Here is a 13,572-nt window from a genome sequence, read left to right as displayed (position 1 = left end):
ATCTTGGGGCCGGACCACGAGGGCAGCCAGTAGATAAACCACAAAGGGTACTTTCCAGTGGTGCTGCAAGCACTGGTGGATCACAAGGGACGTTTCACCAACATCAACATGGGATGGATGGGAAAGGTTCATGATGCTCATGTCTTCAGGAACTCTGGTCTGTTTAAAAAGCTGCAGGAAGCGATTTACTTCCCATACCTGTTGGGGATGTTGAAATGCCTATAGTTATCTTTGGGAACCCAGCCTACCCCTTAATGCCCTGGCTCATGAAGCCATGCGCCTGGACAGTAGGCAGGAGCTGTTCAACTATAGGCTGAGCAAGTGCAGAATGGTGGTAGAATGTGCATTTGGACATTTAAAAGCACACTGGCGCAGTTTACTGACTCGCTCAGACCTCAGCAAAACCAATATTCCCATTGTTATTGCTGCTTGCTGTGTGGTGCACAGTCTCTGTGAGAGTAAGAGGGAGACGTTTATGGCGGGGTGGGAGATTGAGGCAAATCGCCTGGCCGCTGAATAAGCGCAGCCATTAGAAGGGTGGTTAGAAGAGCACAGCAGGAAGCGGTACGCATCAGAGAAGCTTTGAAAACCAGTTTCATGACTGGCCAGGGTACCATGTGACACTTCTGTTTGTTTCTCCTTGATGAAAACCCGCCCCCCTGGATGCCTCTAAATTCCCTGTATGCCACCCGCCCTCCCCCCTTCGATCACAGTTTGCTTGCAAAGGAAATAAAGTCACCATCATTTAAAAAACATGTATTCTTTATTAATTGATTATAAAATAGGGAGATAACTCACAAGGTAGCCCGGGTAGGGTGTGGGAGGACGGAAGGAAAAGGCCACTTTAAAACTTCTTGAATGACAGCCTTCTGTTGCTTGGGCTGTCCACTGGGGTGGAGTGGTTGGGTGCCCGGAGCCTCTCCCCACCCCTCGCATTCTTGGGCGTCTGGGTGAGGAGGCTGTGAAACTTGGGGAGGACCAAGGGCGGTTAAGCAGGGGCTGCAGCAGCAGTCTGTGATCCTGCTGCCGTTCATGAACCTCCACCAGATGCCAGAGCATGTCCGTTTGATCCCGCAGTAGCCCCAGCATTGCCTCATGCCTTCTCTGATCTTCCTGCTGCCACCTCTCCTCAAGTTCACTGGCCACTTTCCTGTATTGTGTCCCTCCACACATTCTGCTGAGCTCTGTCAGTGCCGGATGACTGCATGAGCTCAGAGAACATTTCATTGTGCATGTGTTTTTTTCGTCACTTTATCTGAGAGAGCCTTTGGGATGGAGGAGGGAGGCTTGAAACATTTTCAGGTTCTGGAGGAAAAAAAGGGAGTGAAGTATTTAAAAAGATACATTTTACAGAAAAATGGCTATACAATAAAACAATGGCTATAACAATGGCCATAATAAAATCTATTGACTTGTCATTATTTAACATTATATATGCCATGGGACAGCTTTGAGTCCAACCTTATTCTGTATGGCATCCATTTTAAGTCACCGTCATTCCTGGTGCCTGGCCTCAGTAATGAGAATTCAGAGTTCCTCTAGGAGCCTGATTCTCCCTTACTTGCACAGGATTTACACAGGTGTCTTCAGTGGAGCTAAAACAGTGTTAATTAGGGGTGAGTGAGAACAAAATCAGCTCTCTGGGGATTAATATGTCAGTATCTCTCTCCCACTATCTCTGTGTTCTCTGAAAACTTAGTAGCATTTGCTGTGTAATGTGTATTATTTTCCTGTTTCTTGGGTGGGGTGGGGCGGTGGTGAGGGGCTGCCAAATTTATTGTAATATTGCAAGGGTTGTTTGCCTGCAGCAAGGACTGAGTCACCCTTTCCTGTATTTTTTCTGTGGCATATTCTATTTTGATCTATTTTTGTGCTCACTGATACTATCAAAATGAATGTGCCATTATAGTTAACCTGATGTGAGGGTTAACTACAGAGAAATCAGAGTAACAGCCGTGTTAGTCTGTATTTGCAAAAAGAAAAGGAGTACTTGTGGCACCTTAGAGACTAACCAATTTATCTGAGCATAAGCTTTAGTGAGCTACAGCTCACTTCACGAAAGCTTATGCTCAAATAAATTGGTTAGTCTCTAAGGTGCCACAAGTACTCCTTTTCTTTTTACAGAGGAATAGTCAGCCTGCTTTCCCACCCTTAGGAAATACTGTTATCTAACTACAGACTGCTTAGTGTTAGAAATCTAAAGCAGTGACTATTTCAGAGAAGCAAAAGAGATGCTGAGGTCCCAAATGTGAGACATAATGTGTGACAGACCCAAAATGATGGTGACCAAAAATTATTTATGCATGAAATTTAAAATGCTGTGGGATTTTTGCAAACATCTCTTTCTATAATCTCAATTTCATGATTCTTTTTCTCTTGTAAATAACTTTTGACAATAAAAGTGAGAGGATATCCAATTTGTGTGGAATGCAAGTAGCCTGGGGTTTAAAATGAGTGGTGTCTTTCCACATGAAGGATGTTTGAGAAACATGGAGATGCTGTCATTGTGAAATTGTAGGTGGCATAGTGGAGAGAGTTGTAACTCTTCTGCGTATAGAGGAAGCCAAATGGCTGATTCAGAGCTGCAGGAACCATGCAGCTACAAAGAAGCCCAAATGATTACATTCAGTTTGGTGACATTGTACTATAAAAGGGTGCCGATGTATTGATGGCTGGAAGCTGCTGTCTTCTGTTCTCTGCTGCAAAGCTGTCTAGCTGTTTGTTTGAACTCTGGCTGCTGAAGGAAAAGTCATGCCTTAAATTTTGATTCAGCTCTTTTGCTTGAAGCATTTTCTAGAGGAAAATAATTTTAAATGGGAAAATGCTCCTACCTCATACAATTATTGATTATATAACAATATGAATTTAGGGGGAGGTTTTTCAAAGGCTCAAATGAGCTAGGCGTTCACCTTGTACCAATTTTTTTCCCACTAGCAGTTGTGGTCAGATTGTTTAAAGGTATATAGATGCCTAAAGATGCAGATAAACACCTACTGGGTTTTTTGGCACCTTCTTTTAATGATCCTAACTGCTGTTGGTGCCTTTTGAAAGTTTCCCCTGTAAACTTTTATTCTGTAGACTCTGCATTTCCCCTCCACTGTCCCCAGAAAACCCCAAACAATAAAAAAACAAACCCTAGACTCTCTGCTTGTTTCACTCTCCACTTTGCAATTGTGCTTTAGCTTTCCAATATTAGGACTATTACATAATCAGAACTTTGAGGCACACTTAACAATTTGTGCCTCAATCTTGCAATCTGATCCAAGTGGTCTTACTTCAGTAAGTGTAAATGGGGTATGGCAGGGGTGCTGTCCCATAATCACACTGCAGGGGTCTTAATAAGTAAATCCAAATTTAGCCCATATAAAGGGTTTTATATTTCCTTAATGCTCATATGTGGGGTCTTGTTGACCAGTCAGTCACCAATCCTTTAGCCTATATAGGGCATCTTTTAATGTTTAATTTATATAATTAGTTTTTATACTAATTATGGCTTTTCTTTGCATTAAGTGTCCATAGAATTCTATTCAAAATAGATTTAAAACAATGTGTGTGTGTATATAAACATCTGTGTTCTGTTCACACACATTTTTACAGGTAAAAGCCATATAGAAAAAGACCCTACAAATTGTCATCTGTTCTATTAAAAACTAATCTGACTCTATAATACTAAGTACAAATCAATAAAAAGGACTAGTTACCTCTTAAAGACCAAATGGGCTACAAATAAAACTTGACAGTCAAGAAAATATGAGAAAACCATATAAAATGAAGTTACAAAGAACAAAATTAAAGCTAAGTTTCTTCTGTTTTTAGAATAAATCTGTTTGGTTAACTTTGTTGTACTGTTCCCCTGTAAGCAGGGTAAAAGACAGTGTTTGCAGCTGGAATAAGTAAGTTTCCATGATTGATTACACTGTGTCCCTTAAAGCACACTCTGAGATTTTGCTTATGTTGTCTTTCCCCTGCCCAGCATCATATCTCTGTCAAGCTAACAAATATGCAGCATTCTGAATCAGAAGTTGTGAAAAAGACCACACTGAAGCAAACTGCTTCCTTTGAGGTTTATACTTGCCACAAACCCATCAAAAGTTTGGAAGTAGAGTGGTCAGAAAACCCAAATTTTACCCGGGAGTAAAAACAATCTCCTTTCAAGTCTTTTTGAATGAAAAATGTTGTTGTCCATGGGAATTTTAAAACAAACTTTCATTTTGAAATGACATGCCCAAATATATCTTTATCCCAAAATGAAGAAACAAAATGAAACTTGCGGGTTTGACTTAGTCTTTTTTTGTTGTTACGCGTTAGGAACCAAAAATCAATTTTCTGTGTTTTGGGGGTTGGATTTCTATTATCTCTTCCCTGGCTTCCTCTCTCTTTTTTTTTTAATAATTCCTTCCTGCTTTTTTTCACTCAAAGCTGGAGAATAATCAAACAAAACATGAAAAATGGGATTTTCCACACTTTGTGCTGTCTTATACTTTTCCAGTGGAAAAAAGGACGGAAAACTTTTTTTTTTTAAAGTGAAAGAATGTGCAGGTGATGCAGCTAGATCTCTTTCAAAGTCATTATGGATTCTAGAGAATGAAGACTAAGATAACAAAGTTTTGTTACTATAATGAAGTGCTGCAGGCCATGTCCTCTTTTTTTGTTCTTTCTTTCCACATATGGCCTAAGGACATGTCTGGACTTATTCTGTCCATGTTGCTGCGGAAACATTAATGATGTCTGATGGAGGCAGTGTGCAGTGGTGTCTAGTGTGGTGGACTCTGAGCCGTCTGTAAAATAGGGGTAAAGATATTTACCCTCCTTTGTGAAGCACTTTATCTATGGATGAGAGGTAAGTAGTAGTATAGGGGCAGCTACATCATAAGTTGACTTTTAGGCCAGTGAGAAGATGTGATAAGATGAGCAAACTGACCACAGCAAACATGATGTGCACAATGACAGATCGATCAGTTAGTGTTTAATTCAGTAGGAATTTGGAAGCCAAGAGTGGTTCTGTCTGTTTTTCTACCTCACTTACATAATGTCCAGGTGTTTAATGCTGCCAGTGGCATTGCTACAGATCAATATAGTCTGTTTGACTGCAGGCAGTGCACTTCAGTTCCCTCCAAATGAGGGTAAAAAAAAATCACCGAGGTTAAACATCTAGTACATCAGAGAGGAGGTAGGAAAAAAACAATTCTTTCAAAAACCTAGAGGCTAATGAACCATCTGTGACAGGTTGGGTCACAGAATCCCCCTTGGGACTGTCACCAGATGTCCTGAGCCCATTTTCCCTGGCAGCTTGGGACTTAGTACCTTGCCTGGTTGTGCCAGACACGCTAGCCTGCTACAAACACAGACCCAGGTCTGAACCACGTCCCTCAACAGCCGCAGGCTTAAATGAAAACAGCTTAAGAAGTGCTCCTGTCTCCAACATCCAGGTACCCAGTTCCCAATGGGATCCAAACCCCAAATAAATCCATTTTATTCTGTATGAAGCTTTTACAGGGTAAACTCCTAAATTATTCACCCTCTATAACATTGATAGAGAGATGCACAGCTGTTTGCTCCCCCAGGAATTAATACTTGCTCTGGGTTAAATAATAAGTAAAAAGTAATATTATTAAATATAAAAAGTAGGATTTAAGTGGTTCCAAGTAATGGACAGAACAAAGTAAATTACCAAGCAAAATAAAACAAAACACAAGTCTAAGTCTAATACAGTAAGAAACTAAATGCAGGTAAATCTCATGCTCAGAGATGTTCCAATAAGCTTATTTTAAGACTAGACTTCCTCCTAGTCTGGGTCCAGCAATCACTCACACCCCTGTGGTTAGTGTCCTTTGTTCCAGTTTCTTTCAGGCATCTCTTTGGGGTGGAGAGGTTCTCTCTCGAGCCAGTTGAAGACAAAATGGGGGTGGTTTCCAGGGGCTTATATAGTCTTTCTTGTGGGTGGAAATCTCTCTCTCCCACTGTGTAGAATCACAGCTACAAGATAGAGTTTTGGAGTCACATGGGCAAATCACATGTCCATGAATGACTCAGTACTCTACAGGCCGACGCCACTGCCCACATGTTAGCCCGAACGTCCCCAGGAAAGCTCAGATATAGATTGGCGTCTATCAAAATCCATTCTTAGCCAAGTTCTCCCAAGTACTTAGATTCATAGATATTAAGGTCAAAAGGGATTATGATCATCTAGTCTGACCTCCTGCACAATGCAGGCCACAGAATCTCACCCACCCACTCCTGCGATAAGCCTCTCACCTATGTCTGAGCGATTGAAGTCCTCAAATCGTGGTTTAAAGACTTCAAGGTGCAGAGAATCCTCCAGCAAGTGACCCGTGCCCCATGCTACAGAGGAAGGCAAAAAACCTCCAGGGCCTCTTCCAATCTGCCCTGGAGGAAAATTCCTTCCCGACCCCAAATATGGCGATCAGCTGAACCGTGAGCATATGGCAAGATTCACCAGCCAGATACTACCCAGGAAAGAATTCTCTGTAACTCAGATCCCACCCCATCTAACATCCCATCACAGGCCTTTGGGCCCATTTACCATGAATATTTAAAGATCAATTAATTGCCAAAATCATGTTATCCTATCATACCATCTCCTCCATAAACTTATCGAGTTTAATCTTGAATAACCCCTTCACACTATGTTGACCAAATCTGCCTTAGGTGCTTTCTACAGAAAACATTTTAAATACAAGCATTGGCCACAGTTGGCTCTATGGGAGCTGCGGGGGCTGTGCCTGCAGGCAGCGGCACATGGAGACCCCCTGGCTCCCTGCCCTGCCTGCCTAGGAGCTGCTGTCGGAGAGATGTGTGTGCTGGTCGCTTTGGTAGCTGCACTGCCTGAGGTAAGCGCTGTGCCCCTGCTCCCCTCCCGCACCCCAAACCTGCCCCAGCCCAGAGCTTGCACCCCGCACCCAAACTTCCTCCCAGAGTCCAACCCCTCACCTCTCCCAACCCCCCTGCCCAGCCCAGAGCCCACACCCAAACTTCCTCCCAGAACCCACTCCCACTTGTGCACCCCAACCCTTTGCCCCAATCAAGGTACCTCACTTTTTCATTTACTTCCCATTACTTATAATATAGGAGGATGATAAAGGAAAAAAGAATAAAAAACGGTGGGGGGGCAGGGAGTGTGATGTTCCCCTCTGTTGTCTGGGCCAGTGATCTGCTAGGCCACTCCAATCCTTGACTCTGGGAGCCAGCCTTATCCTGCTCTGCTGTGAGAACCCCCACTCCTGGACGAAAGCTCATGCTCAAATAAATTGGTTAGTCTCTAAGGTGCCACAAGTACTCCTTTTCTTTTTGCGAATACAGACTAACACGGCTGTTACTCTGAAACCACTCCTGGACTGTTCACACACATTCTCTGGCATGTAAGCTGCTCCCAGCTACTTGCAAGTGAACAACACTAGCCAATATCTCCAATCCCAGAAACAACCCTAGGAACTTCCATCCTGCAGTGTCCAGTTATGCCCACTGGACGCTGCAAGCTTATCTAAGTTTGTCAATTTAACAAAGAAATTGATATGTACCTGGCTTGTTCTCCCAAGGGGAGTCTGACACACTGCAAACCAAATGCACTGCTTCAGGTAGAATACACAAACAGATTAACTATAAAAGGTAGATTTAAGTGATTATAAGTCAAAGCATAAGTCAGATTTGGTCAAATGAAATAAAAGCAAAAAGCATTGTAAGCTGATCTTAACACTTTCAATATCCTTAAAAACTTAAATGCTTCTCACCACAGGCTTGCTTTTCAGTCAGGCTCCCCCTTTGATCAGCATTTCAGTTGCGTGGTGGTGTTTGTAGCTGTAGGTGGAAGAGAGAGCATGGTAGAATGTCTCCCTTTTATCATGTCCTTTCTTCCCTCTTGGCTTTGCCCGTGCCCCCCTTTAGAGTCAGGTGAGCATTACCTCAGTTTCAAACTGACTAAAGGAAGGGGGTGACACCTTCGAGGGTGTAACATTCTTTTGTCGCTGCCTGAGCCAATGTCCATTGTTCCTGTGAGATGGGGCTGGGTCGTCCCAGCCATGCCCTGACGAGGTGTGAACTGCCTCTCTGTTCTTGGAGAGTTTTTGCCTGGGTTTGCTTTAAGCCATGAGGCTGAAAATGTATCCTCATAACTGTATACATGAAATTATAACCTATAACCTTACTATAACATCACTGTAACAACCATGCTCAGCACATTATGAGCCTTCCAAAGACACCCAACATGACAAACTGTGCATTGGATACCACACAATCATTTTATAAATATGAACATGGGGGTGTAGGGTGTTCCCCTGAGGTACAGACCGACACAGGGAGATGAGAGAATGTTCTTTTTCTTGGCTGGGTCATGAGGGGGGGCCCCCCAAAAAATGAAGCTGCGCACAGGGCCCCACTAACTCTAAATCCGCCACGCAGCCCAGGTCTGAGTTTGGTTAAATTACTCAAAAAAGGTGGGAACCACATAGTGCTGCTGTGTGTCCTTTGACCTTCTAAGGCAGGTGGTTCTCAAACTTTTTCCTGTGGACCACCTGAAAATTGCTGAGGGTCTTGGCGGACCACTTAATGATCTTTCCAAATGTTGTTTGTACCGTTAACTAACTATTGTAAAGCGCTTTGGATAAAAGCACTATATTAAAAAACCCCTTAATAATTAGCTTTTTTGTTCTACAAATAAAAACACACAACTCATATTTTCATATCAATAGTTTTACCTTTCTAATGCAATGGATGTGCCCTCTCTCCCCCTGGCTGAGGCAGCCCCTGAGCTGAGTCTGGGAAGGAATGGGGTGGGGGTCTCTACCCAGTAGCTGCAGCCCTGGAGCTGGGGAAAGTCACCTCTTTCTCTGGCTGCTGCAGCCCTGCACATCCCAAATTTCCCCCACTCCCTCTTCTCACCCCCCTGCCTTCTCCCACGTACCCTTTATTCCCCCACAAGGCCACCACCTCACCTTACATGTGCGGCTTCTCCAGGGTCCGGGCATCAGGTAAATTCATGGCTCCAGTAAAGTCATAGGAATTTTTAATATTAGCTTCAATGGGCCCAGGATTTAACCTATATCATATTAATATGATGATGTATCTGCAAAAAAATATGGGTTGCAGATCTACTGAAGATGAAATTATATAACACAATTACTGCATTGTATGCAATACTATGTACCATTAGCATGTTTTCTCTGGCATTAAGTTGATAAGTGGTGAGAACGGAGGAGTTCATATCACCTGCTACAAGGTTACAAATACTGCCTGACGGTGATTGGCATTTTGTTTTACAAGCTGGTGGTAAACACTCCATTGTCAATCTGCTTCCTGGCTAGCTAATTCCCACTGTTGGCAATAAAATTCATATTCAGGAATCATTGGGTCAAAATATCTCTTGATCTACATCTGGTCTGATTCTGTTGAAATCAGTAGGTTTCCACGGAGTGTAAGGCTTTGTCTGCACTCGCACTTTTGTCGGTAAAATTTTCGAAAGTGAAAAAACACCCCCATGACCGACATAAGTTTCACCCGCAAAAGCACTGGTGTGGACAGTGCTATGTCGACATAGCTACCACTCCTTGTTGCAGGTGGTTTAATTATGCCAGCGGGAGAGCTTTCCCGCGGGCATAGAGCGGCTACACAGGAGACCTTACAGTGGTACAGCTGCAGCAGTACGGTCTGTAGTGTAGACATAGCCTAAGTCAGGGCAGAATTTTGCCCATAAGCCTTGTCTACATTAGGAAAGTTACCCAAATGGTGCAGCTGAACCAGAGTACTATGCACATTATAACTACAAACTATGGACGAGGACAAACTGCATCAAAAAGACTGGTTAAAACATGCACTAATGGATTTTATGGTTGCATGGTGGAGTCCAGCCCTTGGTAAATCTGTCATCACACCTGTATTTTTTACTAGCTGGCATTTCTTCCATGGACTTGTTTGAGCACTGACTAAAGATGAATGAAGACTGAAAGGATTTTATTGTGTGTGTATCTCTAAATTTAAAAATCGTGATTCTGCTGGTTTAACTGCTAGGCTGAAGTAGGAAAACGTTTCATTTAGTGTATCTAACACTTGCTGCACTATTCCATGCAAAGTACATTTTCTTTGAATACATTCTAGCTGACAAGAAATGGGTGCCTAAAGTAAGACTCCAAAATATGCATTTAGGTACCTAAATAAGTGGCCAGAATTTTCAAAACTCTGAGCACCCAACAACTGCAAATGAAGGCAACCAAAGCTTTTGGAATTCTCAGCATTTCTGAAAATGAGGCTACATATGTAAGAGGCACTCAGTTTCTGAAATCTTGGCTTACAGAGAGATGGTGCACTTAGCCTGTGGGCAATTTGGAAAACCAAAAGTTTCCAGTGTCCACTGATTTGGAGTGCTTGATCTGAGACATGTAGGGCCTGATTTTAGAGGTGCTAATAACCTATAACTGCTGTTCACTTCAGTTGTTGGAGGTATGGACGCTCAGAAATCCTGAAAATCTGTTGCTCGGTGTCTCAAATTTCATAAAAATGAAACACCCAGGCTTAGTAAATAGATTTGAAAATGTTATCCGTAGTGTCCCCTTTTTCCTATAAATAATCACAACTGCCTCTCTTTTTCCATTATTCTTAAATCCATGTCTTCTTTGTTAAACTTTCTCCAAAGGTTTGTTTCTATTCCAAAAATGGAATTTAGCCTTCTCTTTTGTTCTTTAAAAATCTTTCATGGTTTAAATTCTAGACATTTTCAGCAGTTGGTGAATAGTTCTGATAAATTCATGGGAAGAGTTGATGGTTCACTGTGCCAGACAAGCTGGCTCTCATGAGATCAGGTAATTAAAACAATCTAGAAATTTCCAAAGAGGACCAGATTGGGTGTCTCCTGCAAAGGAAGGACAGAGAGGAGAGCTGAAGCAGGAAGTTTATACTCTGACTGGCCCTGCAGGGAAAGGGGAGCAGGGAGTTCTAGGAAGCTGCCAAAAAGGCTGAGGAACCACTGAAGAGAGGCCAGTCAGCAGCAGACTGGTGAGAGGCTGCTTAAGAAGCTGGACCTCCAGGAGGAGAGGATCATAGGACCTGTGTCTGTGAAATAGCCCTCAGGAGGCAGGTCAGGGAAGCAGTAGGAGCTCAGGAGAGAGTGATTCCAACCATTTCATGCAGGGATTCTGACCTGGAACCCACAGCAGTGAGTTTGCAGGACTGGGTTCCCCCACCACATCCTCAGGGAATAGGAGAATCTCCGTGAGGAAGAGGGGGCAAGGACTACTGGAGACCAGGGCAGGACAGGGGCTGACAACTCAGTACAGGGTCATGGGATTTTTGGCCTGTGTGACTCTTTATTACCCTTGAAGGGGTGAGATTATGAACAACCAGGCTGGAGGGCTAAAGTCATGAGAAGAGACCCACTGTCACAGCACCAATCAGCTGTCTGCCTCAGTTTCCCATGCCACAGTCTTGAATGCCATGCTCTGCTGTGAGGAGAGGCGCTGGCTGGTGAGTTGACTTAGTTATATTTTCAGATGCTTGTGTGTTAATAACATATTTCTAAGCAATTGTATTTGTTGGTATAAGGCCACAATCCTGCAAAAAATGTGCTTGATTTACTACCATAAGTAGCCCCTTTAATTTCAATGGGAGTAGTAAAATTAAACATTCATGCAAGTGTTTGCAGGACTGAGGCCTTAATCATTAAGTATTGTACTTCAGTGTAATTTGTGTTGAGTGGTAGCTTGGCAAATAATTCATAACAAACACTTCAATTCACTTCACTACTTCTCTTTGTGGCATGTTAAAGAGATCATAATTATCTCAAGTTCGATTGTTCAAAATTTTCAGTTTTTTAAAAAAAGCCCTCTATAGCTTGCTATTTGAAACTTGAGCTATATTGCTCAATTGTGCTTGGTCCCCAAATCATAAGGCATTGTTTCTGTTTCCTTATTGAATAAGCTAAACTCTAAGTAGCTTTCCAGGTGTGAATGCTCCTAAAATGAATTTTAAATTACACACACAAAAGATGGTTTTATGTATGATCTTAAAATCATGAGTAAAACCCACACTGGAAGGAACACAAAATGGGCAGAAAAATAGTCATTTTCTTCCAAATATGCATGGACATTTTTCTACTGCTTAACCTGTTCTAGTTAGGACAATCAGAAAAAAGACAGATACTTCTGCCTCATTCTTTATTGTATGTACATAGGAAGCAAATCAGAGTAAAGCTGGCAGATTTTTCAGGGTATAAAAGAAATCTACAGTGATGTGCATTTATTCAGTAACATTTTTAAAACATACACTGACTCTTTAGGTATCTGGGCATTAAATATTAAATCTTTGAAGTTCCCATCGCTGCTGCCCAGAACATAGCATATTAATGGAGAGTAAAATCACTTTCAAAGCCAATGGGATCTTGTGAATATTAACTACAAAGATGGTTGCTATCCTTGCTGTAGCTTGAGAGTTTGACATCCATCAGCCTTGATGGAACAGCACTAATGAAGGAAATTAATAAAACTATTAAAACTTTGTCAAGGGGGAATGACTTAAGCTGTGAATCCGGAAAGAAACTTGTTCAAACACATGAATTTCAATCCTCCACGAGCTGTACAAAGTTGTTATGATTTACACATACCTTACAACAGTCAAATACTTTTGTTCTTTGAAAGGCTTTATATTAGAAGCAGAAAATCTGTAGAGACAAGCTGGTAATTAGTTTGATTAGTAACCCCACAATATCAATGCAGTTTTCTGCCTAGTACTAACCTTTGAACTTGACACCCTGTTCCATTTTCACTGCGTAAAAAACACAGCTCTTCCTATAAAGATTTGTCTGAAAGGAATGAAAGTACTATTTTTTTTCTTGTCAGAGCCTTGAATGATTCAAACTCCAGACATTTAAGAAAATGTTTAAATGCCTTAGGAATGAGTCATAATGTAATTTGGGATCGGTCTGTTGGCATTACAAAGTATCCATTGTAGAGAGAGGATTTCCTGATCTTGAAAATGCTACTGAACCATTTACTTATGACAAGCAATTTTTCTGCATAATCACGGCCATCCAAAATATATGTATTTTAGCTTTGCTCTAGAGAAACTGCTTCTACGCTTGTGAAGTATTCTCAGGAGAATTTATTCTGTATTCCATCAACTATAACCTCCCATTGTCAGACATCTTGGTAAAGAGAAATGAGCAACAAATATGCTGGCTGCGCAGTCTATTCAAGGCAGATTTCAGCGGGAACCATTTGCTTAGAGGAGCATTATTCTTACCTGTTTGAATTTCTGATTTCATAGTGCAAAGCTTTCTCCTCCAGTAAGGCTTATTTATATATTGAAATGTGGATTTTTATCTGTCAGACTGCATTGCCAAGATTGTTTGGCAGGATAACTGGTCACTAAAGAATGACATTTGGAAGTATTTCCAGACAATAATCCACATTAAATTTAGGTTGAGAATACATTGGGGTTCAGAGGAGCGAATAAAAGGGATTACCTGAGCATTGTTGGTATTAAAAAAAAAAACAATAAAAGGCCAGAAAATTCAAAGTTAAAGTAATATTTCTTTGATTATCGGAGCTTGATTATCTGAGCTTCCAAGAA

At 41.8% G+C, this 13,572-nt stretch overlaps 1 long non-coding RNA gene across 1 annotated transcript; it reads right to left on the bottom strand.

The window, feature by feature from the left end:
* Positions 1-790: 790 nt before the first annotated feature.
* LOC140908326 (uncharacterized) lies at positions 791-12,799 on the bottom strand. The gene is made up of 4 exons (XR_012157834.1): positions 12,736-12,799; positions 8,949-9,079; positions 7,749-7,815; positions 791-1,305 (listed from the first exon to the last, which is right to left on the bottom strand). It is a non-coding gene; the product is annotated as an uncharacterized LOC140908326 (long non-coding RNA).
* Between the last annotated feature and the right edge of the window lie 773 nt (positions 12,800-13,572).

This window comes from Lepidochelys kempii, chromosome 3 (assembly GCF_965140285.1).
Source record: "Lepidochelys kempii isolate rLepKem1 chromosome 3, rLepKem1.hap1, whole genome shotgun sequence".
Taxonomy (NCBI): Eukaryota; Metazoa; Chordata; order Testudines; family Cheloniidae; genus Lepidochelys; species Lepidochelys kempii.
Note: the sequence above shows the minus strand (reverse complement) of the source record. Positions and strands in the feature narration are given on the sequence as shown.